This window comes from Anomaloglossus baeobatrachus, chromosome 1, assembly GCF_048569485.1.
Source record: "Anomaloglossus baeobatrachus isolate aAnoBae1 chromosome 1, aAnoBae1.hap1, whole genome shotgun sequence".
NCBI classification, from domain to species: Eukaryota; Metazoa; Chordata; class Amphibia; order Anura; family Aromobatidae; genus Anomaloglossus; species Anomaloglossus baeobatrachus.
Genome location: NC_134353.1, coordinates 39937766 through 39964998, shown reverse-complemented (window position 1 = coordinate 39964998; position 27233 = coordinate 39937766). Strand labels below are relative to the sequence as shown.

At 45.6% G+C, this 27233-nt stretch overlaps 1 protein-coding gene across 1 annotated transcript in view; it reads right to left on the bottom strand.

Annotated features, from left to right (window-relative positions):
- LZTS3 (leucine zipper tumor suppressor family member 3) overlaps positions 1–26076 on the bottom strand; it is a 201785-nt gene extending 175709 nt beyond the window's left edge. The window contains exon 1 of the mRNA XM_075346451.1: positions 25805–26076. The gene's annotated coding sequence lies outside the window, so the exon portion shown is untranslated. The remainder of the gene's footprint in view (positions 1–25804) is intronic.
- Positions 26077–27233: the final 1157 nt, after the last annotated feature.

Here is a 27233-nt window from a genome sequence, read left to right as displayed (position 1 = left end):
CGGCTCTCCTCTGGAGGGGCTTTTCTTTTAGTGTGCCTTAGTCTACTCCTCTCCTTTCCTGGTGGTGGGCTGCTGCTGACACCCTAGATTTTTGTTTTGAGCAGTATACAGTGATGTAGGGCTGCAGGCGCCGAACCTGGGCTTTGTTGATTGTTGTTTTTGTTTGTTGATTTGTTGTTGGTTTGTATATATTGTGTATATAGATAGGGGTGTAGGTGTTAGGTTGGGTGGTGGCAGGAGGGGGGAGGTGGGTTCATCTTTTGGGACTTTGGGACATTGAGGTTTGGGTTACACACTGGCGCTGCCTGATCTGGTCCAGGGACGTTGGACATGGACTGAGGCATGAGACGCAGGACCAGCTCTCAGGTCGGCGCAGGGGTGGGGATGGTGGTCTGGAGTGGGGGGTTCGTTTATAGATTTAGTTTGTATATAGTCAGTATTGATTTTATTTATGTTTACGCGTGTGTATATAAAGAAAAAAAAAAAAAAAAAATTTGCCGGACAGGCTATTTATTTTCTTTCCTGTTTTATGTTTGCTATTTTCTTTGGCAGCTGGACCAGAAGTCAGTGATGTTATTTATTATTATTGTGTATATAGGAGGGTTGTATGTAATAATGTGTGTGTGGAGAGAGCGAGCGGCTGAACCAGGGCTCAGTTACATGGAGCTTTTCTGATTGATATTTTGTTATGTTTCTGTTATTGTTATGCTTTTTTACTTTTATAATAAAAGATCTACAGGAGGTAACTCAGGATCAGTAATGTAATGTATGTACACAGTGTCTGCACCAGCAGAATAGTGAGTGCAGCTCTGGAGTATAATACAGGAGGTAACTCAGGATCAGTAATGTAATGTATGTACACAGTGACTGCACCAGCAGAATAGTGAGTGCAGCTCTGGAGTATAATACAGGATGTAACTCAGGATCAGTAATGTAATGTATGTACACAGTGACTGCACCAGCAGAATAGTGAGTGCAGCTCTGGAGTATAATACAGGAGGTAACTCAGGATCAGTAATGTAATGTATGTACAGAGTGACTGCACCAGCAGAATAGTGAGTGCAGCTCTGGAGTATAATACAGGAGGTAACTCAGGATCAGTAATGTAATGTATGTACAGAGTGACTGCACCAGCAGAATAGTGCGTACAGCTCTGGAGTATAATACAGGAGGTAACTCAGGATCAGTAATGTAATGTATGTACAGAGTGACTGCACCAGCAGAATAGTGAGTGCAGCTCTATAGTATAATACAGGATGTAACTCAGGATCAGTAATGTAATGTATGTACACGAACAAACAGAGTTAAATAGATGGGTAGAGTGCTCAAAAAGGGACTAACATGTAATCTCAACCCTATTTTAAAATGTGTAATTTTTATTAATATTCATTAAAATGTACCCACAAACAGACACACAAACATATAAATGAGAATGGATCACGTTATCCTTGTAAATAACCAAGGAGTTTTATATACACACTCACTTTAGGAAAGGGAAGGGAAACTAATATAGCCCTATAAGGGTAGTGTATCCCTACCTAACAACGGAGGGTATGACACCATAAGTTACCGGGCGCCCCCGTTCCACGTCGGCTCTCCCTCTCCCTGACCCTGATATAGGGATGGGATGGAAAGCCCTATATAGGTGCTTGCACAGTACAATATATAGGAGTTCCCAAATGGTAATACTCCTCCCTGTATTGTTTTCCTTAGATCAAGAAGGTATCAATTTACTGATCTATAACCAGGAATTCCTATTCATGATACTAGCACTGTACAAGACGTATAGACTTCTATTCCTAATAAATTATCTTTATGCAAGGTAGTAATCCATAAGAGTTATTTACAACCACATATGTTACAGGGTGGTATACCCCAAAAGTATATTACAGTCATGGATTGTTATTGAACAGGACCCGCTGCCGTCTCCCCTTAGCCTCCTGATGAACCTCTGAAGGGAGAGGAGAAACGCGTTGAGGCCTGGCAGGCCTGGATTCCTGCATCTCAGGGAAGTAATTCATCTTTTCTCCCTGTTATACTATATTATATAGAATCTTATTGGAGCAACCTTTTCTATTTTGCAGTAATTTGCAGGGGTGTCTGTATCCCATTTTTCTTTCAGCTCCTGGGGTATAATGGGGAGATTATCTGAGCCCCTTGTGATATGACTCTAGGTGACTGTAATATACCTGTGGGGTATACCACCCTGTAACATATGTGGTTGTAAATAACTCTTATGGATCACTACCTTGCATAAAGATAATTTATTAGGAATATAAGTCTATACGTCTTGTACAGTGCTAGTATCATGCATAGGGATTCCTGGTTATAGATCAGTAAATTGATACCTTCTTGATCTAAGGAAAACAATACAGGGAGGAGTATTACCATTTGGGAACTCCTATATATTGTACTGTGCAAGCACCTATATAGGGCTTTCCATCCCATCCCTATATCAGGGTCAGGGAGAGGGAGAGCCGACGTGGAACGGGGGCGCCCGGTAACATATGGTGTCATACCCTCCGTTGTTAGGTAGGGATACACTACCCTTATAGGGCTATATTAGTTTCCCTTCCCTTTCCTAAAGTGAGTGTGTATATAAAACTCCTTGGTTATTTACAAGGATATCGTGATCCATTCTCATGTATATGTTTGTGTGTCTGTTTGTGGGTACATTTTAATGAATATTAATAAAAATTACACATTTTAAAATAGGGTTGAGATTACATGTTAGTCCCTAATGTATGTACACAGTGACTGCACCAGCAGAATAGTGAGTGCAGCTCTGGAGTATAATACAGGAGGTAACTCAGGATCAGTAATGTAATGTATGTACACAGTGACTGCCCCAGCAGAATTGTGAGTGCAGCTCTGGAGTATAATACAGGAGGTAACTCAGGATCAGTAATGTAATGTATGTACACAGTGACTGCTCCAGCAGAATAGTGAGTGCAGCTCTGGAGTATAACACATATGTAACTCAGGATGAGTAATGTAATGTATGTACACAGTGACTGCACCAGCAGAATAGTGAGTGCAGCTCTGGAGTATAATACAGGATGTAACTCAGGATCAGTAATGTAATGTATGTACACAGTAACTGCACCAGCAGAACAGTGAGTGCAGCTCTGGAGTATAATACAAAAAGTAACTCAGGATAAGTAATGTAATGTATGTACACAGTGACTGCACCAGCAGAACAGTGAGTGCAGCTCTGGAGTATAATACAAAAATTAACTCAGGATCAGTAATGTAATGTATGTACACAGTGACTGCACCAGCAGAATAGTGAGTGCAGCTCTGGAGTATAATACAAAAGGTAACTCAGGATAAGTAATGTAATGTATGTACACAGTGACTGCACCAGCAGAATAGTGAGTGCAGCTCTGGAGTATAATACAGGAGGTAACTCAGGATAAGTAATGTAATGTATGTACACAGTGACTGCAGCAGCAGAAATAGTGAGTACTGCTCTGGAGTATAATACAGGATGTAACTCAGGATAAGTAATGTAATGTATGTACACAGTGACTGCTCCAGCAGAATAGTGAGTGCAGCTCTGGAGTATAATACAAGAGGTAACTCAGGATAAGTAATGTAATGTATGTATGCTTTGTATGTGGAATTTTGTAATAAATACCTGTTTATCTATATGGGTGTACTAGTTATTAATTTTCCTTCTGGAATTATGCTTGGCCATATAAAACTCAGTTCTCTATATTTATTCATTGCTATTTTGAGTGGCCCTCTATCTTGCATTGATTTTCCATCTGTCACCTTATCTTTTTGTTCATTAATTCATACACTGTGTATCCACAGCAACCTCTAAGGGACAGATGGACATAGCGCGTGAAAGCACGTGGCAAAATAAATTGGAACAGGTGTTCGGTGAAGAACCAGAGATTGTTGATATAGAAAATTCCAGAGAGACTGAGAGCTCCATTGAAAAGTTAAAATTTTCATTGAATCACAAAACCAGAGTTTGGTGGAATAGGGCGTTCATGGAGCGCTACCTAGCTAAAGGACTCATTCCAAGAGGGCTGCGAGTCCAGGTGTTTCCCTCCTTCAGTGTGGAGGATGAGGACATTAAGGGGGAGTGGGAGGATCTGGCCACTAAATGTTCTAGGGGCTTCATGGGGCTGTTGATAAAAATGAATGATAGAACCCTATCTAAACTAGAGGGTGATATTGAGGATCTTAAAAAGGACCTCTCTGTGAAACTATCTGAGGACTCCCTTAAGAAATTAAACACTGATTTGGAGAAATCATTTACCAAATGGGAGAAGGATATAATTGAAGCTAAAACTAAAAAATACAAACGTGACATGGGAGATTATCGGAGTAATTTTGTATACAAATGGAAACACTCCCAAAAGAGGAGGAAACCCTCTCAATTCTCCAATCAAATTAGATCTTCTTCAGTGTCCTCTCTTTCATCAATGGATGAGGATGGATCTGACAAGAGAGGCTTTATGACCCCCTTTGTGAGTAAATGGAATTCTAACAAAATGAAGCAATCTGTAGTGGCCGCTACAAAAAGAAAGATTACTCCTCCTGAACCCATTGATAAGAAGAGTAGGAACAAAACTAATAACTTGGAGGTAATTAATCTCTCAGGTATTACACTCACTGGGCCCCAAATTGAGGTTTTGGAATTGGGGCTGTCTTTTGTTCCTAACTGTTCCTTCAATTACTTTACAGCACTGAAGGATCTGAACCTATTTTCGCGCAAGTTGGTGTTACAAAAATTACACGCAAATAAGGATGTACAAGGAGCCAACAGAGATACAGTGGAGAGTGAGGCATTGGCCATCTTGGAGGAGTTGGATGATCCCTCCCCCTCTGTCAGTAAGGGCAGTTTCCCAAAATCCATCTACCCGAGGTCGACCACTTTTCCACCTTTTTCCCTGTGCCCAGCCGTTGAGATTTTCCACAAACTGGTGGCTAAGGATCTTAAAAGCCTGGATGGTAGTGGTAGAGGGAAGGATAATCTGACGGCTGGACAGAGGAGAGCCCTTAAGGAACTAAGTAATCTGCCTGATGTGGTTATTAAACCAGCAGATAAAGGTGGGAATGTGGTGCTCTGGCCCGTTAAGATGTACGAACGGGAAGCCTTTAGGCAGTTGAGGGATAGATCATCCTATTCCTCCTTAGCCTCCAACCCAACGAATAATTATATGGCGGATCTTTTTGTCATTGTTGATCTGGCCTTTCAGAAGGGGATCATCCCCAAAAAAATCATGGATGGACTACTAGTAAGGAACCCCAAGATCCCTACTTTCTATCTATTACCCAAAGTCCACAAAGACCCCCTGGTCCCCCCGGGGCGTCCCATTGTCTCTGGCATTGGGGGGCTGTCTGAGCCGGTTTGCAGGTTTATTGAATATTACCTGCATCCCTTGGTTCAGACTTTGCCCTCCTATGTCAGGGACACCATGGACGTCCTGCGGCAGATCGATGGGATCTTTGTGGACCCTGACGTCATTTTGGCCACAGTGGACGTGGAGTCACTCTACTCCTCGATAAAACACGAACATGGACTGCGGGCGGTGAGATTCTTTTTGGAGATGAGCAGTCTGGATGCACCATTGGTCGAACTAATTTTGGAGTTACTTTCATTTATTTTAACTCACAATTATTTTTTATTTAAAGATCGTTTTTTTCTACAGGAGCGGGGCACTGCGATGGGCGCGGCGTGCGCGCCCTCGTACGCAAACCTCTTTCTGGGGTATTGGGAGAGGGAGGTTTTCGGCGAGGGCGTGTCCGCCGTGTCCCAGGCGCAGTGCTGGCTCCGTTATATTGATGATATTTTGATTTTTTGGAAGGGCACTTTTTCTGATTTTTCATTATTTATTCATGCTTTAAATTCTAATGATTTTAACATTAAACTTACTTATAATTGTGATAAACAAATTATAGATTTTTTGGATATTCGTATCATGGTGCATCCTGACTGCTCAATCCAGACAACCATATGTCGTAAGGAAACATCTGTTAATAGCCTCCTGCATGCGTCCTCGGCGCACACTCCCTCCACGATCTCTGCAATCCCGGTTGGGCAATATTTGAGGGCAAAAAGGGTTTGCTCAACTGATGCCCTTTTTAAGGAGCAGGCCCAGGACCTCCGGGAGAGATTTACATCTAGAGGTTATAGTGGGAGGAGTGTGCGCCGTGGTTTTGGACGTGCACGACAGGCAATACGCACCGACCTTCTGGTGCCTAAACTTAAACAAAGGGAAGAGTCTTTTCCGCCCGTACGTTTCATTTCTACTTTTAATGATCGTTGGCAGGAGATGTGTACAATACTTAGACGTCATTGGGGTGTCCTGAAAATGGATCCATCCATTGGGGATTATTTACCACCTACTCCCTTGGTGACTTCCAGACGTGCACCCAACTTGCGCGATAAGTTGGTTCAGAGCCACTATGTGGCCAGTATACCTCGTATTTTTGGTGGGGGGGAACCTGTGAAGGGATTCTTCCCATGTGGCTCTTGCATTGCTTGTCGTAATATGGTGAGGGCATTTTCTTTTTCTTCAGCCGACGGCAATACTGAATTTACAATACAACATCATATTACTTGCCGGACAAGCAATGTTATATATTATGCCACATGTGGTTGCGGCAAGATCTATGTGGGTCTCACCACACGTGAACTGAGGTTCCGTACACGTGAGCATGTGAGGGGCATCTTGGCTGCGGTGGACATCAGTCTCGAGGATCCCCAGATGAAGACTCTGCCCCGACACCATAAATTGGAACATGGGTGCAATCCCAAAGAGTTCAGAGTCAGGGGCATTGATGTCGTTCATCTGGGGACCAGAGGCGGTGACTACACCAAGATGTTGTCCCAACGGGAATGTAGCTGGATAGTGCGTTTGGGCACCCTATCACCATCCGGTTTGAATGAGAAAATGAGTTTTTCCTCATTTTTGTAGAATTGCAACAGGTCTCTCTGGTGGCGGTTCACTCTTTTTCTGTGTCCCGCTGTTTTTAATTTTATTGTGATTTTAATTCCCTTCTTTTTTCCTTTCTTCTCTTTTTTCCGAGATGTGACCCATAAAGCTATTTCCCATGTATCCACATGCGCTGATTGCCCTGCCACATTGGATCATATGACGTGGAGATATTAAGCTTCATCCTCTTCATACCATCTGCGGCCAAGTTCATGGATTTTCACCTTTGGCAATGAACACCCATGCCTGGACCATCTTATATGTATATTTGCAGTGATTCATAATTGTATCTGTTGAAAATGATAGTACTAATAAGCAAATAACTAACTCTTTATTATTTTTTGTTCTGTGGATATTACATTGGGGATATCTGTCATGTTTTATGTCAATCATTGATTGTGTGGAGTATGCGGTATGATATATTTACCACATGGAGTGTATGGTCTAGTTGACCCCCTTTTTTGTATGACGATAAAATATTCTTTCTATGAATGTCTATTGATCTGGTGGTCTCTTTCGGGTCTGCTCTCATGTCCCTGATCCATGTGTGTGGTTTTTTCTGCTGCGGTACCGGCACATGAGGGTGGATGTGCATTGTGACCTGGGATCAGTAATGATTATTATATTTACATGTGATTCACATGATCCCGGACCACTTGGTATGATACCCTAGATTTTGTGCTCGTGCCTCGGCTCTAATTGTGGACAAGGTGTATGTCCATATGTTACTTTTTATATGGGTCGGGATGTGCGGTTGATCCGGATGATTCTCCCTCTCTTCTATATAGTATTCCTACTAGCTTCCTTTCCCACTGCGGGTACCATGGTGGTATTGTGATTAACATATTTGCATCCTCCCTCCTATTTTTACCTGACTGTGACGTGACTTATCTCTCCTCCCCCCCCCCCCCCCCCCCCCGTCTGTAACTTTGGACATGTGCCGATTTTTATACTGGGATGTTACCAGCATCCTAAGGGTGGCCGCCCTGACTTGATACGTCCTGACGATGACGCTATATCTCCCCCCACTCCGGGCAAATAACATCGGTATTCATAAAAGGGCTCCTACCCTCACTCAAGATGGCCGCGCGCGCTTCGCATGCCCTGTGCTGCCTTGCATGCGCGCGCGCACTGAGGAGCTCCGATCGGCAGGAAGTGACGTTCCCCTTGTGAACGTCACTTCCGCCGGGAGACCCGGAAGTGACGCGCGCGTGGCAGGCACAGTCACGGCGCATGCGGCAATCAGACGGCGGCGGTCTGCAAACAATCATGATGAATATAAATAGATGGGATACACCAGATAGGGTCACACCGCCCCCCGAGGAAGCAACTAAGCGAAACGCGTCGGGGCGTTTCTCCCCCTCTTTACTGGACCCTGGACACGGCTACTGCATAGGAACCTGATATGGGTAAGCTGTTGCTCTAACCCCTGCACAACCCATGGGCTTTTCCCTGTGCCTCTAGACATAATTGGTAGGCCATACAATGTGACTTTTCCCTTTGGGGTGTGCGGTACATTCACCTATGCAGAATACTTGATTAACGCTGTCCGGGCCCTTGGAAGGGTGATCTCTGATTGTTCTTTAACCCTTCACCTTCTTATATTTGATAACCTGTTTTTTATTAACAGTACCCCTGCTTTGTATGTGGAATTTTGTAATAAATACCTGTTTATCTATATGGGTGTACTAGTTATTAATTTTCCTTCTGGAATTATGCTTGGCCATATAAAACTCAGTTCTCTATATTTATTCATTGCTATTTTGAGTGGCCCTCTATCTTGCATTGATTTTCCATCTGTCACCTTATCTTTTTGTTCATTTGGGAACTCCTATATATTGTACTGTGCAAGCACCACTATAGGGCTTTCCATCCCATCCCTATATCAGGGTCAGGGAGAGGGAGAGCCGATGTGGAACGGGGGCGCCCGGTAACATATGGTGTCATACCCTCCGTTGTTAGGTAGGGATACACTACCCTTATAGGGCTATATTAGTTTCCCTTCCCTTTCCTAAAGTGAGTGTGTATATAAAACTCCTTGGTTATTTACAAGGATATCGTGATCCATTCTCATGTATATGTTTGTGTGTCTGTTTGTGGGTACATTTTAATGAATATTAATAAAAATTACACATTTTAAAATAGGGTTGAGATTACATGTTAGTCCCTAATGTATGTACACAGTGACTGCACCAGCAGAATAGTGAGTGCAGCTCTGGAGTATAATACAGGAGGTAACTCAGGATCAGTAATGTAATGTATGTACACAGTGACTGCTCCAGCAGAATAGTGAGTGCAGCTCTGGAGTATAACACATATGTAACTCAGGATGAGTAATGTAATGTATGTACACAGTGACTGCCCCAGCAGAATAGTGAGTGCAGCTCTGGAGTATAATACAAAAGGTAACTCAGGATCAGTAATGTAATGTATGTACACAGTAACTGCACCAGCAGAACAGTGAGTGCAGCTCTGGAGTATAATACAAAAATTAACTCAGGATCAGTAATGTAATGTATGTACACAGTAACTGCACCAGCAGAATAGTGAGTGCAGCTCTGGAGTATAATACAGGATGTAACTCAGGATCAGTAATTTAATGTATGTATACAGTGACTGCACCAGCAGAATAGTGAGCGCAGCTCTGGAGTATAATACAAGAGGTAACTCAGGATGAGTAATGTAATGTATGTACACAGTGACTGCTCCAGCAGAATAGTGAGTGCAGCTCTGGAGTAGTCATGTATGTACAATATTTTCTGTAGATTCTGGACACTGATGGCTTCGGTGTAGGTGTCTAGTGCTGCTGATCACAGGAGACATTACATTGTGACCGCCGGAGACAGACACGACAATATACTGATTATCTACTTTATTAGCAAAATAAAGCAAATTACAATGAAATATTATAAGGAGAGACACATGGGAGTGAAACGGTTAAACGCTGAAGTCATTTCATATTCCCCAGTACTTAATATAGCAAAACATTACACAATGTCAAAGAAAGCGCTGAAACAGGTCAGAGAGGGCCCCTGGGAACACGACAGGCAAGAAACATCATGGCAACATGCAAATCGTTTTATTCTGGTGGTAAAAGAGGCGCTGAATTCAGCAGTGTGCCGGGGCCGATGTGCCGGGGCCGATGTGCCGGGGCCGATGTGCCGGGGCCGATGTGCCGGGGCCGATGTGCCGGGGCCGATGTGCCGGGGCCGATGTGCGGGGGCCGATGTGCCGGGGCCGATGTGCCGGGGCCGATGTGCCGGGGCCGATGTGCGGAGCTGATGTATCCACTCACCTACACTGCATGGGGGGGGGGGAGTCTGAGAGACAAATCCAGGTCAGGATTGTCATCTTTTCCAGACACAAACCCCGAGCATTGCTGAGCTGACGGGCTCCATTGCAGCAGAGCCGAGTGCATACCTCCCAACCGTCCCGGATTCTGCGGGACTGCCACGATTTTAGAGGTGTGTCCCGCACTCCCGCGGCTCACAGCTGATGTCCCGGCTCCTCCCCTCAGTGCAGTGAATAAATTAAATTATCATAGGCTCTGGATTACCGGGGGGGAGGGGGGGAGGGGGGGGGCGGCCGGGACTTAATCTTAACCTCTATACTGCAGTAGAGAAATCAGAAGTAGATTAGCTGCAAAGATGGCTGGAGGGAGGGAGGGAGGGAGGGAGGGATGGATGGAGGGATGAAAGGAGGGATGGATGGAGAGATAGAGGGAGGGAGGGATGGATGGATGGATGAAAGGAGGGATGAATGGAGGGATAGAGGGAGGGATGGATGAATGGAGGGATAGAGGGAGGGATGGATGGATGGGTGAAAGGAGGGAGGGATAGAGGGAGGGATGGATGGAGGGATGGATGGATGGAGGGAGGGATGGATGGAGGGACCAAGGGAGGGATGGATGGAGGGATGGATGGATGATAGATTAGATAGATGGATAGAGGATAGATTAGATAGATGGATGGATAGAGAATAGATTAGATAGAAGGATAGAAGAGAGAGGATAGAAGGATAGAGGATGAAGGATAGATTAGATAGAAGGATAGAAGATAAAGGATGAAGGATAGAGGATAGATTTCCTAGAAGGATAGAAGAAAGAGGATAGAGGATATATGATAGATTAGATAGAAGGATAGAGGATGAAGGATAGAGGATAGATTAGATAGAAGAGGAGGAGATAGAGGATAGATTAGATAGAAGATAGAGGATGAAGGATAGAGGACAGATTAGATAGGATAGAAGATAGAGGATGAAGGATAGAGGATAGATTCGATAGAAGGATAGAAGAAAGAGGATATATGATAGATTAGATAGAAGGATAGAGGATAAAGGATATATTAGAAGGATAGGAGATAGAGGATAGATTAGATAGAAGGATAGAGGATAGATTAGATAGAAGGATAGAGGATAGATTAGATAGAAGGATAGAGGATGAAGGATAGAGGATAGATTAGATAGAAGGATAGAGGATAGATTAGATAGGGTAGAGGATAGATTATATAGAAGGATAGAAGATAGAGGATAGATGAGATAGAAGGATAGAGGATAGAGGATGAAGGATAGAGGATAGATTAGATAGAAGGATAGAGGATAGATTAGATAGGATAGAGGATAGATTAGATAGAAGGATAGATAGAGGATAGATGGATAGAGAATAGATAGAGGATAGTGGATAGATTGGAGATAAATAGAGGATAGATAGATTAGCTAGAAGGCTAGAGGATAGATTAGCTAGAAGGATAGAGGATAGATTAGATAGAATGATAGAGGATAGATTAGATAGTAGAGGACAGATTAGATAGAAGATAGAGGATAGATTAGATAGAAGGAAAGAAGATAGGGGATGAAGGATAGATTAGATAGAAAGATGAAAGAACGATGATAGAGGATAGATTAGATAGAAGGATAGAGGATGAAGGATAGAGGATAGATTAGATAGAAGCATAGAGAATAGAATATAGATTAGATAGAAGGATAGAGGATAGATAGAGGATAGATAGAGGATATATAGAGGGTAGATTAGATAGAAGGATAGAAGATAGGGGATAGATTAGATAGAAGGATAGAGGATAGAGGATGAAGGATAGAGAATAGATTAGATAGGATAGAGGATAGATTAGATAGAAGGATAGATGTTAGAGGATAGATAGAAAGAGGATAGAGGATAGAGGCTAGATAGAGGATGAAGGATAGATTAGATAGAAGGATAGAAGATAGAGGATAGATTAGATAGAAGGATAGATGATAGATAGATAGAAGATAGATAGAGGATAGATGGATAGAGGATAGAGGATAGATGGATAGAGGGATAGATAGATAAATACTGCATCTCTTTGTAGGTGAAGGAAAGAGTCAGATTCATTTCTTCCCATAAAACTATTATAAAGAAATGAGGAAAAAAAATACAAATATTTTTTTTTTTTTCACCAGCTTGGATTCAAACCAGCAACTTTCAAACTGGTGTCCAGCAGCCGCCTTTCTAGCTGCGCTAGCTGTTGAGCCACTAGGATTGATGATGTCAAAGGGAGGATTGTACATAAATGAACTTACAATGCAGCCTCTTCCACAGCAGATTACACAGGACACAGAGCTCCATTGTACAGAGCAGCGTCTCTGTGTCCTTTATTCTAGAGGGAGAGGAAAAGAGGATTTTTTTTTCCTCTAATAAAATTGTTAAAAATAATAAAAAAAATGGAATAATGTAATTTTATTGCACTTTTTTATAAAATAATAAACATCACAAATCAGCAAATAACATGGACATATTTGGTGTCCCTGTAATCGTAATGACCTGAACAACACAGCGATCAGATTATTTATGTGGATCTGTAAATGGCGGGAAAAAAATGGCGCAATTTATTATTTTTCTTTAGAAAAACCCATAAAAAATGTCATAAAAATGTATCACTGAGGCAGTTTTCACACGAAGCGTAAATGCTGCGTTTTTTCTGCAGGTGTCCGGGCCACGAGCGCAATAACAATCTCCTCTGATTATGGCGTGTTTGCGGTGTTTTTTATGCATTGTCCCTTTATTTGATACGTATTGTGCAGATGTGAATCCTGAAGATTATAAAGAAAAAAAACACCAAATCCGCGCAGTTCAGCGACGTCTTTCCACGCACCAGGAGCGGAGATTTCATTACGTCTCATCCATTTGCTTGGACATTTAGTCCGTGTTCACACATAGTGTAAATGCTGCATTTTTTTCCTGCTGTTTTTTTGCACATTTATTCCGCTGTGTTTAATTGTCCAAGTAAAGTGGATGTGAATCCATGAGAAGACGTCGCTGAACGCTGCGGTTTTGATGCTTTTTTTTCTCTGGAGGTTTTTATGTGGAGCTGAAAAAAACCCAGGAAAAAGCTTCTCAGTACAATAAAAACACTAAAAAAACGCAGATTCACATCGGAACCAAAAACTCATTAATCAATGGAGAAAAGGCAGAAAAAATGCAGTAAAAGCACAGCATACTGTATCTTGCTGGAATGCACATCTAGACTCTGCACAGCATACTGTATCTTGCTGCAATGCACATCTGGCCTCTGCACAGCATACTGTATCTCGCTGCAATGCACATCTGGCCTCTGCACAGCATACTGTATCTTGCTGCAATGCACATCTGGCCTCTGCACAGCATACTGTATCTCGCTGCAATGCACATCTGGCCTCTGCACAGCATACTGTATCTCGCTGCAATGCACATCTGGCCTCTGCACAGCATACTGTATCTTGCTGCACGTTGTGCAATATGGTAGGTGACACGTTTGCACAAGCATCTGTGATACGTGGTCATAGGTCCTGCGATGTTGGTGGAGGGGTCGCATACACCTGCTGTTTGATGTGACCTCACAGAAAGAAGTCCAATGGGGTCAGGTCAGTTGAGCGTGGAGGCCACTCCACACAGCCACCATACCCAATGACTTGTAGAAAGGTCTCCATGAGGTATCGCTTCACGTCCGCAGCCTTGTGAGTTTTACACCTTCATATCATAGCATTTCTGTGTGCAAGGTGTCGATTCGTATTGAATTGATGATGCCCTACAACTTTGTAATTCACTTTTTTTCTCTCTCGTTCCGTTTTCGAGATAAAAATGCTAACTCCGTTGTTTTCCACCAGGTGGCGCTATTGGTGGTTTCATTGCGTAGCGCATGGCTACTTTACTATACCTAGACACCACTTCTATGCCTATAGCTGCCGCCGTTCTCAAGTTAATGGCGGTGGACAGGATATGGGTGGACACACTGTATACATCACAAGAGAGGCTGGGGACATACACATTACTGGGGGGCATACATATTACTTAGGAAAGGGGTATACAGCAATGGGGGGCATACAGCTCTAGAGGGGGGCAGTGGCTCTGAGGTGGGGGGACAAACAGCTCTGAGATGGGGGGTGACATGCAGCTCTGAGATGGGGGGTGACATGCAGCTCTAAGGGTATACAGCTCTGGTGTGGGGGGTGACATACAGCTCTGGGGGTATACAGCACTGGGGTGGAAGGGACATACAGTTCTGGGGGTATAGTAGTATGCAGCCCCATATAGTGTTATGAAGCCCCAATAGTCCTCCATATAGTATTATGTAACCCCCATGTAGCATTTTGCAGCCCCCATATTGCACTATGTAGCCCCCATATGGCATTATGCAGCCCCATATGGCATTATGCAACCCCCATATGGCATTATGCAGCCCCATATGGCATTATGCAGCCCCCATATGGCATTATGCAGCGCCCATATGGCATTATGCAGACCCATATACAGTAGCATTAGGCACTCTCATGTAGTATACAGCCCCCATATAGCACAATGCAGACCCATATAGCATTAGGCATCCTCATGTAGTACACAGCCCCTATATAGCACAGTGCAGACCCAGATAGCATTAGGCATCCTCATGTAGTATACAGCTCGCATATAGCACAGACCCAGATAGCATCAGACATCCTCATGTAGTATACGGCCCGTATATAGCACAGTGCAGACCCAGATAGCATTAGGCATCCTCATGTAGTATACAGCCCACATATAGCACAGTGCAGACCCAGATAGCATTAGGCATCTTCATGTAGTATACAGCCCACATATAGCACAGTGCAGACCCAGATAGCATTAGGCATCCTCACGTAGTATACAGCCCGTATATAGCACAGTGCAGGCCCAGATAGCATTAGGCATCCTCATGTAGTATACAGCCCACATATAGCATAGTGAAGACCCAGATAGCATTGGGCACACTCATGTAGTATACAGCCCCCAAAGTTGTCTAGCCACATTGATTGTACTTACTCTCTTCTCCTCGTTCCCCCGCTGCTCCTGTCTCCTCAGCGCGTCCACTGCTGTCGCTCGCTCTGACCTCACTGCAGGCGCGCAGTGTTGACATCATCGCACTCCGCTGCTGATCTGTCAGAGCGCCGACAATCACAGCGGAGAGAATGATGAGATGGAGCATGCCGCTCCGTCTCATCATTGCTCTCAATTGTATCAGAAACTGCGATACCGATACAATTGAAAGTGCGATCCTCAGCGGGGGGGGGGGGGTGGCGGTGACAGCACGGGCACCGGGCCCCCCTGACTAGCGGTAATCCACACCTGCCACCGCGACTGGGCCCCCCCGGAAGCCCAGGGCCCCAGCATTTGACTGGGTTTGCCGGGTGCTGACGCTGGCCCTGCACCCCACACATAGTATAATGCCCTACAAAGTCCCCTACACACAGTACAATGCCCTACAAAGCCTCTACACACAATGCCCCACAATGACCCCCACACTGCACCAACATGCAGTATAAGTCCCCCATAGGACCTCCTCAACACACACAGTATGATGCTTCTACAGTACATTCCCCCCCCACACAGTATGATGTCCCCACAGTACATTCCCCCCCCACACAGTATGATGTCCCCACAGTACATTCCCCCCCCACACAGTATGATGTCCCCACAGTACATTCCCCCACACACAGTATGATGTCCCCACAGTACATTCCCCCACACACAGTATGATGTCCCCACGGTATATTCACCCTCACATAGTATGATGTCCCCACAGTACATTCCCCACACACAGTATGATGTCCCCACAGTATATTCACCCTCACACAGTATGATGTCCCCACAGTACATTCCCCCCCCACACAGTATGATGTCCCCACAGTACATTCCCCACACACAGTATGATGTCCCCACAGTATATTCACCCTCACACAGTATGATCCCCCACAGTACATTCCCCCACGCACAGTATGATACCCTCACAGTACATTCCCCCACACACTATATGATTTCCCCACAGTACATTCCCCCCACACAGTATGATGTCCCCACAGTACATTCCCCCACGCACAGTATGATGTCCCCACAGTACATTCCCCCACACACAGCATGATGTCCCCACAGTACATTCCCCCACGCACAGTATGATGTCCCCACAGTACATTCCCCCACGCACAGTATGATGCCCTCACAGTACATTCCCCCACACACAGTATGATGTCCCCACAGTACATTCCCCCACGCACAGTATGATGTCCCCACAGTACACTCCCCCACGCACAGTATGATGCCCCCACAGTACATTCCCCCACACACAGTATGATGTCCCCACAGTACATTCCCCCACACACAGTATGATGTCCCCACAGTACATTCCCCCCACACACAGTATGATGTCCCCACAGTACATTCCCCCACGCACAGTATGATGTCCCCACAGTACATTCCCCCACGCACAGTATGATGCCCTCACAGTACATTCCCCCACACACAGTATGATGTCCCCACAGTACATTCCCCCACGTACAGTATGATGCCCCCACAGTACATCCCCCCATACACAGTATGATGTCCCCACAGTACATTCCCCCACACACAGTATGATGTCCTCACAGTACATTCCCCCCACACACAGTATGATGTCCCCACAGTACATTCCCCCACGCACAGTATGATGCCCCCACAGTACATTCCCCCACACACAGTATGATGTCCCCACAGTACATTCCACACACAGTATGATGTCCTCACAGTACATTCCCCCACACACAGCATGATGTCCTCACAGTACATTCTTCCACACACAGTATGATGCCCCCACAATACATTCCCCCACACACAGTATGATGCCCCCACAGTACATTCCCCCACACACAGTATGATGCCCCCACAGTACATTCCCCCACACACAGCATGATGCCCCCACAGTACATTCCCCCACACACAGTATGATGCCCCCACAGTACATTCCCCCACACAGAGTATGATGTCCCCATAGTACATTCCCCCACACACAGTATGATGTCCCCACAGTACATTCCCCCACACACAGCATGATGTCCTCACAGTACATTCTTCCACACACAGTATGATGTCCCCACAGTACATTTCCCCCACACACAGTATGATGTCCTCACAGTACATTCCCCCACACACAGTATGATGTCCTCACAGTACATTCCACACACACAGTATGATGTCCCCACAGTACATTCCCCCACACAGTATGATGCCCCCACAGTACATTCCCCCACACACAGTATGATGCCCCCACAGTACATTCCCCCACACACAGTATGATGCCCCCACAGTACATTCCCCCACACACAGTATGATGCCCCCACAGTACATTCCCCCACACACAGTATGATGTCCCCACAGTACATTCCCCCACACACAGTATGATGTCCTCACAGTACATTCCCCCACGCATAGTATGATAGCCTCACAGTACATTCCCCCACACACAGTATGATGTCCCCACAGTACATTCCCCGACACACAGTATGATGTCCCCACAGTACATTCCCACACACACAGCATGATGCCCCCACAGTACATTCCCCACACACAGTATGATGTCCCCACAGTAAATTCCCCCACACACAGTATGATGCCCCCACAATACATTCCCCCACACACAGTATGATGCCCCCACAGTACATTCCCCCACACACAGTATGATGCCCCCACAATACATTCCCCCACACACAGTATGATGCCCCCACAGTACATTCCCCCACACACAGTATGATGCCCCCACAGTACATTCCCCCACACACAGTGTGATGTCCTCACAGTACATTCCCCCCACACACAGCATGATGTCCCCACAGTACATTCCCCCACACACAGTATGATGTCCTCACAGTACATTCCCCCACGGATAGTATGATAGCCTCACAGTACATTCCCCCTCACACAGTATGATGTCTCCATAGTGCATTCTCCCCCCCACAGTATGATGTCCCCATAGTACATTCCCCCACACACAGTATGATGTCCCCACAGTACATTCCCCCACACACAGTATGATGCCCCCACAGTACATTCCCCCACACACAGTATGATGCCCCCACAGTACATTCCCCCACACACAGTATGATGCCCCCACAGTACATTCCCCCACACACAGTATGATGTCCCCATAGTACATTCCCCCACACACAGTATGATGTCCCCACAGTACATTCCCCGACACACAGTATGATGTCCCCACAGTACCTTCCCCCTCAAACAGTATGATGTCTCCATAGTGCATTCTCCCCCCCATCATTATATTCACCCTCACACAGATGTCTCCACAGTATATTCACCCTCACACAGTACGATGTCCCCACAGTACATTCTCCCCACACACACAGTATGATTGCCCATCATTATATCCCCCCCCACACACAGACATACATTCCCCCATAGGACCCCCCTCCCCCAAAACACACAGTATGATGTCCCCACAGTACATTCTCCCCACACACAGTATGATGTCCCTACAGTACATTTCCCACAGACAGTATGATGTCCCCACAGTACATTCTCCCCACACACAGTATGATGTCCCCACAGTATATTTCCCAGCACACAGTATGATAACCTCACACTAGATTCACCCGCACAGTATGATACTCCCCCAAATAGCACATTCTCCCTACTAAGTATCCTAATCCCTCAGCTCCTCTTTACATAATATGATGAAACCACAATCACTCCATGCAGTATGATGCCCCCACTGTCACACACGCAGAGTATAATGCCCCACCACACACAATATCATGCCCCCACAGCTCCCTACATAGTATGATGATCACCATACAGCATGGTGGCTGATGCTGTGTTACTGTACTGGTCTACGCTGCCAGTCTAGTGCCTAATTATACCTATTTCAGAGATTTACTATATACTGTATGTATATATATATATATATATATATATATATATATATTATATTTATATATATATATATATATTTATATTTATATATATATTTATATATATTTATATATATATATATATATATATATATATATATATATATATATATATATATATATATATATAGCTTTATTGATTCTCATGCCGGTCACATAGGTTAGATCCCAGGGCTAGATTTTGGCAAATGAAGCGAGTTCTGGTGCAATGGGTGCATTTTTAACTAAGTTTTTGGGTTTTCTGTATAATAAGGATTACTGTGGTTAAAATTTAGGAGGTGCCATCAATTTTTTTGTATGTTTCTTTCCTTTTTTGGAATTAGATATGTTTTACGCGTTGATTGGTATACAGGTGATGTCCACTCTTTTAGGATTTTTAGTATCGGAGAACGTCACGTGACCTGAGGGTCTTGGTAGACACATGGAATGGTGAAGCAAGGATCTGTTGGCTCCCTGCTCCACCATTGTATTCAACTGTACCTGTGATTGAAGTTGGGATATATCCCCGACCTCCCGGACACCTCCAAAAATTCTGGACTGTCCAGACAGTTAGGAGGTATGCAAATGGATTACATTCCCTCAAATAAGTGCCAGGTCACACAATCCCATTTTTATATCTCCCACATACTGTATGCGGATGCATTTTTTTTTCGGAATTAACCGGTTTCACCAAAAACAAACCAAAGAAACAATTAAATTAGTTATTACAGTGATGGCTGAAAGTCTTGGCACGCTTAAAATTGTTCCAGAAAATTAGGTATCTCACCCAGAAAATTATTGCAGTTACACATGTTTTGTCATACACAATATGGGCAATATGAAAAATCACACCAGAAATCAGATAAAAAAGGGAGAAGTAGACTCAATCTTTGCATTGTGTCTGTGCCACACTAACCATGGAGAACAGAAAGAGGAGAAGAAAACTGTCTGAGGACTTGAGAACTGAAGTTGTTGAAAACTATCAACAATCTCAAGGTTCCAAGTCCATGTCCAGAGATCTTGATGTTCCTTTATCCACGGTGCGCAACATAATCAAGAAGTTTACTCTTCTCATGGCCCTCTAACTAATCTCCCTGTATGTGGACAACAGAGAAAAATTGATGAAAAGGTTGTAAGACAGGATAGTCCGGATGGTGGATAAGCAGATCCAAAGAAATTCAAGATGTCCTACAGGCTCAGGTTGCATCGGTGTCACCAGCTGTCCACATCTGAATGAAATGAAACGCTATGACAGAGAAATAAAAAAGCTAGACTGCAGTTCGCCAAAATGTATGTGAGTAACCAAAATCCTTCTGGGAAAGCGTCTTGTGGACAGATGAGACCAAGATAGAGCTTTTTGGTAAAGCACATCATTCTACTGTTTACGGAAAAAGGAATGAGGCCTACAAAGAAAAGAGCACAGGACCTACAGTCAGATATGGTGGAGGTCAGAGATGTTCTGCTACCTTTGGCTCTGGGGGCCATGACTGTGTGCAAGGCATCATGAAATCTGAAGATTTCTTAAGGATTTTTGATGGCAATGTAGAGAGCAGTGTCAGAAAGTAGGGTTTGTGTCCTAGGTCATGGGTCTTCCAGCAGGACAATGGCCCCAAACACCTCAAGAAGCCCCCAGAAATTAATGGAAACAAAGTGCTGGAGAGTTCTGAAGTGGCAGCAATGAGTCCGGATCTAAATCACATTGACACCTGTGGAGAGATCTTACAATTGCTGTTGGGAGAAGTAAAGACGCCTTCAAATATGAGAGACCTGGAGACGTTTATAAAGAAGAATGTGAAATTCTAGATCAGAGGAGTAAGACGCTTGTGGACGGGTATAGGAAGCGATTCATTGCAGTTATTTATTCGAAAGGGTGTGCAATGAAATATTGAGTTGAGGGTGCCAAGAATTTTACAATGCTACAGTGCCATGGGTTGGAAACATCTTGATTATGTTAGGCACTGTGGATAAAGGAACATCAAGATCTCTGGAGATGGACTTCTAACCTTGAGATTGTTGATATTTTTCAATAATTTTGGTTTTCAAGTCCTCAGACAGTTTTCTTCTCCTCTTTCTGTTCTCCATGCTTAGTTTGGCACGCAGACACACAATGCAAAGACTGAGTCAACTTCTCCCCTTTTTATCTGGTTTCAGGTGTGATTTTCATATTGCCCACACTTGTTACTTGCCACAGGCGAGTTTGAACGCATCACATGCTTGAAACAAAGTTTACCCACAACTTTGGAAAGGTGCCAACAATTTTGTTTGGCCCATTTTGGGGGTTTTGTGCCCCCTTACTTTTCCTGTAGGCATAGATGATGATGATGCCTCAATTTTTCTTATTTGTAAATGTGGACGTTACAGATATCACTGCCTCCTTTTCTTCTTGTAAATGAAGCAGGCACAGATAGTGCTGTAAACTTTATTCCCTGCAAATGACATAGGTACAGATCATTTTGCATGAAAATGATGTAGGCGCAGATAGTGCTGCCCTCTGTCTTTGTCTACAAATTACATACATGCGATAGTACTGCCTTTATGTTTTTCTTATAAATAATGTTGGTACAGATAGTATAGCTTTCTGGTCTCTGCTTCAAATAATAAACGTAACTAAACTTTCTTTCTAAATTTTCATAATTACAAGCACTTTAATTGCCTGCAGATCGGTGAGGGTCTGGGTCCTGAGGCTCCCCGATCATGCAACCCCCAAAAAGTGCGCAGCTAAGAAGACAGGAGTGCACAGCTCCTACCTGAGCCCACACACAGACTGGTGTATATGGATTCAGTAGAAATTGTATTATTTTAAGCTTATAGCTGTCCGTCACTGTAAATGATATAGATAGATATTACTGGCTCCCAGTCTCTTCCTATAACTGATGTAGAGATAGCTATTACTGCCTCCCAGTCTCTTCCTATAAATGATGTACAGATATTACTGCCTTCCAGTTTCTTCCTATAACTGATGTAGATCTAGATATTACCGCCTTCCAGTGTCTTCCTATAATTGATATCGATATAGATCTTACTGCCTCCCAGTCTCTTCCTATAACTGATATGGACATAGATATTACTGCCTCCCAGTCTCTTCCTATAACTGATATGGACATAGATATTATTGCCTCCCAGTCTCTTCCTATAACTGATTTAGATATAGATATTACTGCCTCCCAGTCTCTTCCTATAAATGATGTAGATATTACTGCCTCCCATTCTCTTCCTATAGCTGATGTAGATATAGATATTACTGCCTCCCATTCTCTTCCTATAACTGATGTAGATATTACTGCCTCCCAGTCGCTTCCTATAACTGATGTAGATATTACTGCCTCCCAGTCTCTTCCTATAACTGATGTAGATATAGATATTATTGCCTCCCAGTCTCTTCCTATAACTGATGTAAATATAGATTTGACTGCCTTCCAGTCTCTTCCTATAACTGATGTAGATATTACTGCCTCCCAGTCTCTTCCTATAACTGATGTAGATATAGATATTACTGCCTCCCAGTCTCTTCCTATAAATGATGTGTATACAGATATTACTGCCTCCAAATCTCTTCCTATAATTTATGCAGATACAGATATTACTGCCTCCCAGGCTCTTCCTATAAATTATGTAGATACAGATATTACTGCCTCCCAGTATCTTCCTATGAATTATGTAGATACAGATATTACTGCCTTCCAGTCTCTTCCTATGAATTATGTAGATACAGATATTACTGCCTTCCAGTCTCTTCCTATAAATGATGTGTATACAGATATTACTGCCTCCAAATCTCTTCCTATAATTTATGCAGATACAGATATTACTGCCTCCCAGGCTCTTCCTATAAATTATGTAGATACAGATATTATTGCCTGCCAATCTCTTTCTTTAAATGGTGAAGATACAGATCTACAGACTTCTGATCCCTTGCTGTAAATGATGTAGGTACAGATATTACTGCCTCCCAGTCTCTCCCTTTAAATGGTGAAGATACAGATATTACAGACTTCTGGTACCTTGCTGTAAATAAAGTGGTGGTACAGACATTACAACATCCGGTCCCTCTCTATAAATGATGTAGGTACAGATATTACTGCCTCCCAGTCTCTTCCTTTAAATGATGTAGGCATATAGTACTGCCGCCACCTTAATGTAGTAATACCCCTAGGATGACATATGGTCCAGAAACCTGGTCTTTCGCTGTTGAATAGAATGAAGGCGATTAGCATGGGTCAGCCCAAACAGGAGGCTTCATTATGACTTCTACTCTGTGGTTTCTTTTCATAGACTTATAGGCCATAAATTTGACTACTGAAATATTTAAAGGAATATTTGAGGACGATTTTATTAGTGATACTAGTTGTATGGTAGTATAGATCAGAACACACCAATAAATATGATACCAGTCTCGTCGTAATCCGATGTGCCACACTTGAGAAATCAAGCTTTGAAGTTATATGTAAATTAGCCTGGAAGTGCTTTGGGGGCGTGTCTATGTCCTCGAGGGTTGTCAATGCATGCGGTTTCGAAACATGATTTCTCAGCACAGGCACATCCGATTATTACAATCCAGGTATCATTTTTCTCGTTGTGCCCTGACCTATACAGCCGTACCGCTAGATTCAGTAATAAAATCATCCTCACAAGTTTTTGGGTGCAGGTAGGTGGGGGTCAGGTTAGGTTTCTTAGAAGGTGACGTTGAGAATTTGTTATATATCACACATCATTAGAAGGGAGCCTAGGGTAGTTATGATCATTCACTGTATTTTTTTTCCAGAAAGGGATGATATGTGGTGGTCTGGATACTATGGGGGACAAGAATTTGTAAGTAAACCAGATACGGCAGGCAAACCATAGGATCTGAGCCCATACTGGTGTCCACTGGGAACCATTCCGGACCCCCATCTCCCCTGTCCCTCCGTAATGTTCCTACCTTCTCCAGATCACAGATATCACTAACGTACACGGCGGAGATGTGTGTCAGTGACACGTAGACACTGTGTCAGCTCATTACCGAGCACCGTAAAGCCAATCAAGGACAAATCATTCCGTGCGCAGCAGTCAGTGCCAATGACTAAGCGGAATCAGACAAGCACACAGCACTGCATTGGCGAAGAGCATTACTATACAGCACGGCCACTGAGAGCGGAGCTGGCACATCTATGCCAGGGGGCAGGGATTAGGCCCATTCTGCACACGGCACTACCAGTGGTTGTCCCAAATTGTAAACAACAGTGACTATTCCTATATAGAAAGTAGAATTGGTACTGTCAGGGAGCAGACATTTGCACGCAGTTGTACCACGGACCAAATTACTAACTAAAACTGTCCCCGGCTGTGCCCATTCAGTACACAGTGTCAGTGAGCACAAGAATAAGGTACTGCCACTAGTGCCCATCCATGCCAGGGCACTGATAGGTCAGCATTCATACCCAGCAGCATTGAGCCCTCTATGCCACTAACAATCCAATCTGTGCCAGGGCTCCATTACTGGCATATAATCTATGTTGCAGAACAGCAGTAATGTGGACAGTGCCAAACTGGTAACCAACACTGCCAGTGACTATGCCCATTCAAAATTAAGCATAAGGTACTGCCACTAATGCACAACTATGCCCAGCAGTACCAGTCATCTACATCACAGCACTGGCAGTGCCTCTGCCCACCTCCACAACATTGCCCAGCTAGCACACACTGGCAGTACCTCTGCCCTCCTGCCCAGCTAGCACACACTGGCAGTGCCCCTGCCCTCCTGCCCAGCTAGCACACACTGGCAGTGCCTCTGCCCACCTCCACAACATTGCTCAGCTAGCACACACTGGCAGTGCCTCTGCCCTCCTGCCCAGCTAGCACATACTGGCAGTGCCTCTGCCCTCCTGCCCAGCTAGCACACACTGACAGTACCTCTGCCCTCCTGCCCAGCTAGCACACACTGGCAGTGCCCCTGCCCACCTCCACAACATTGCCCAGCTAGCACACACTGACAGTACCTCTGCCCTCCTGCCCAGCTAGCACACACTGGCAGTGCCTCTGCCCTCCTGCCCAGCTAGCACATACTGGAACTACGTCTGCCCTCCTCCCCAGCAGTGCCCAGCTAGCACACACTGGCAGTGACTATGCCCATTCAAAATTAAGCATAAGGTACAGCCACTAATGCACAATTATGCCCAGCAGCACCAGTCATCTACATCACAGCACTGGCAGTGCCTCTGCCCACCTCCACAACATTGCTCAGCTAGCACATACTGGAACTACCTCTGCCCTCCTCCCCAGCAGTGCCCAGCTAGCACACACTGGCAGTGCCCCTGCCCTCCTGCCCAGCAGTGCCCAGCTAGCACACACTGGCAGTGCCCCTGCCCTCCTGCCCAGCAGTGCCCAGCTAGCACACACTGGCAGTGCCTCTGCCCTCCTCCCCAGCAGTGCCCAGCTAGCACACACTGGCAGTGCCTCTGCCCTCCTCCCCAGCAGTGCCCAGCTAGCACACACTGGCAGTGCCCCTGCCCTTCTCCCCAGCAGTGCCCAGCTAGCACACACTGGCAGTGCCTCTGCCCTTCTCCCCAGCAGTGCCCAGCTAGCACACACTGGCAGTGCCCCTGCCCTCCTCCCGGGCTCTGGGCCGCTCAGTGCCGGGATGACATCATCTGCTGGAGAGCTGCAGTGCAGCCCAGCCCTCGGCCGCTCACCTCTCTGTCCGGGGGCTTCTAGCTGGCATCTTCCCGGCTGCAGTCCTGGGTGCACATCGGGGAATGCCGGGCTCTACATGTCCTGCACTGGCAGCAGCGGTCACCTGGCCGCCCCCTCCATCCCTGCATGTGTCAGGAATAGCTCCAGCAGGAGAGGAGGAGGAGGAGGAGGAGGAGGGATGCGGCGCCGCTGCTGGCGCTATCAGAGAGCACACATCTCCCAGACGTGCCCCACAGGGCAGCAGTCACTCATCATGACTGACAGCGCTCTCCTCCCCGGTCCCTGCCCACAGCGCTGCTGCCACCCGGCCCCGGACACCGCATTCTCCCCGGTCCCTGCCCACAGCGCTGCTGCCACCCGGCCCCGGACACCGCATTCTCCCCGGTCCCTGACACAGCGCTGCTGCCACCCGGCCCCGGACACCGCATCCTCCCGGATCCCTGCCCACAGCGCTGCTGCCACCCGGCCCCGGACACCGCATCCTCCCGGATCCCTGCCCACAGCGCTGCTGCCACCCAGCCCCGGACACCGCATCCTCCCGGATCCCTGCCCACAGCGCTGCTGCCACCCGGCCCCGGACACTGCCTCTTCCCGGTCCCTGCCCACAGCGCTGCTGCCACCCGGCCCCGGACACCGCATCCTCCCGGATCCCTGCCCACAGCGCTGCTGCCACCCGGCCCCGGACACCGCATCCTCCCGGATCCCTGCCCACAGCGCTGCTGCCACCCGGCCCCGGACACTGCATCCTCCCTGGTGCAACCGAGTCTCACCGAGCGGCGGCTGCCGCCATATATCAGTATACAGAGAGAAGGGGCAGAAGACGGCCAAACCAAGGACTACAACTCCCAGCATGGTCTGATGCCTCCCTACCTGCTAATATCACAGATGAGAGGGAGGAGAGAAAGAGAAGGAATGAGGGAGAAGGAAAGAGAGAGAAGAAGAGAGAGGGAGATAGATGGAAGGAAAGAGACTGGCAAAGAGAAAGGGGGGAGAGAGGGAGATAAGTATAGGGAGAGAGAGAATAAGAGAGGGAGTGTGAAAGGGGGGTAGAGAGAAAGAGAGATGAAGTGAGAGGGGATAGAGGGAGGGAGATAGAGAGGATGGAGAGAGAGAGCGAGATGGAGAGTGAGGGGGAGAGAGGGAAGAGAGATGGAGGGAGAGAGGGAGGGAAAGATTGAGAGAGAGGAGGAAGAGGGAAGAGAAAGAGGGATGGACAGGGAGATAGAGGGAAAGAGAGAGATGGAGAGAAAGCTAGACAGGGAGGGAGGAAGAGAGAGAAAGAGTGAGATAAAAGGAGGGGGAGAGAAAGGGAGAAACAGATGGAGAAATGGAGAGAGAGAGATAAGTAGAGAGAATAAGAGAATTGGAGAGGGAGGGTGATAGAGAAAGACTGATGGAGAGAAAGAAAGGGAGGGACAGAGAGAGAGA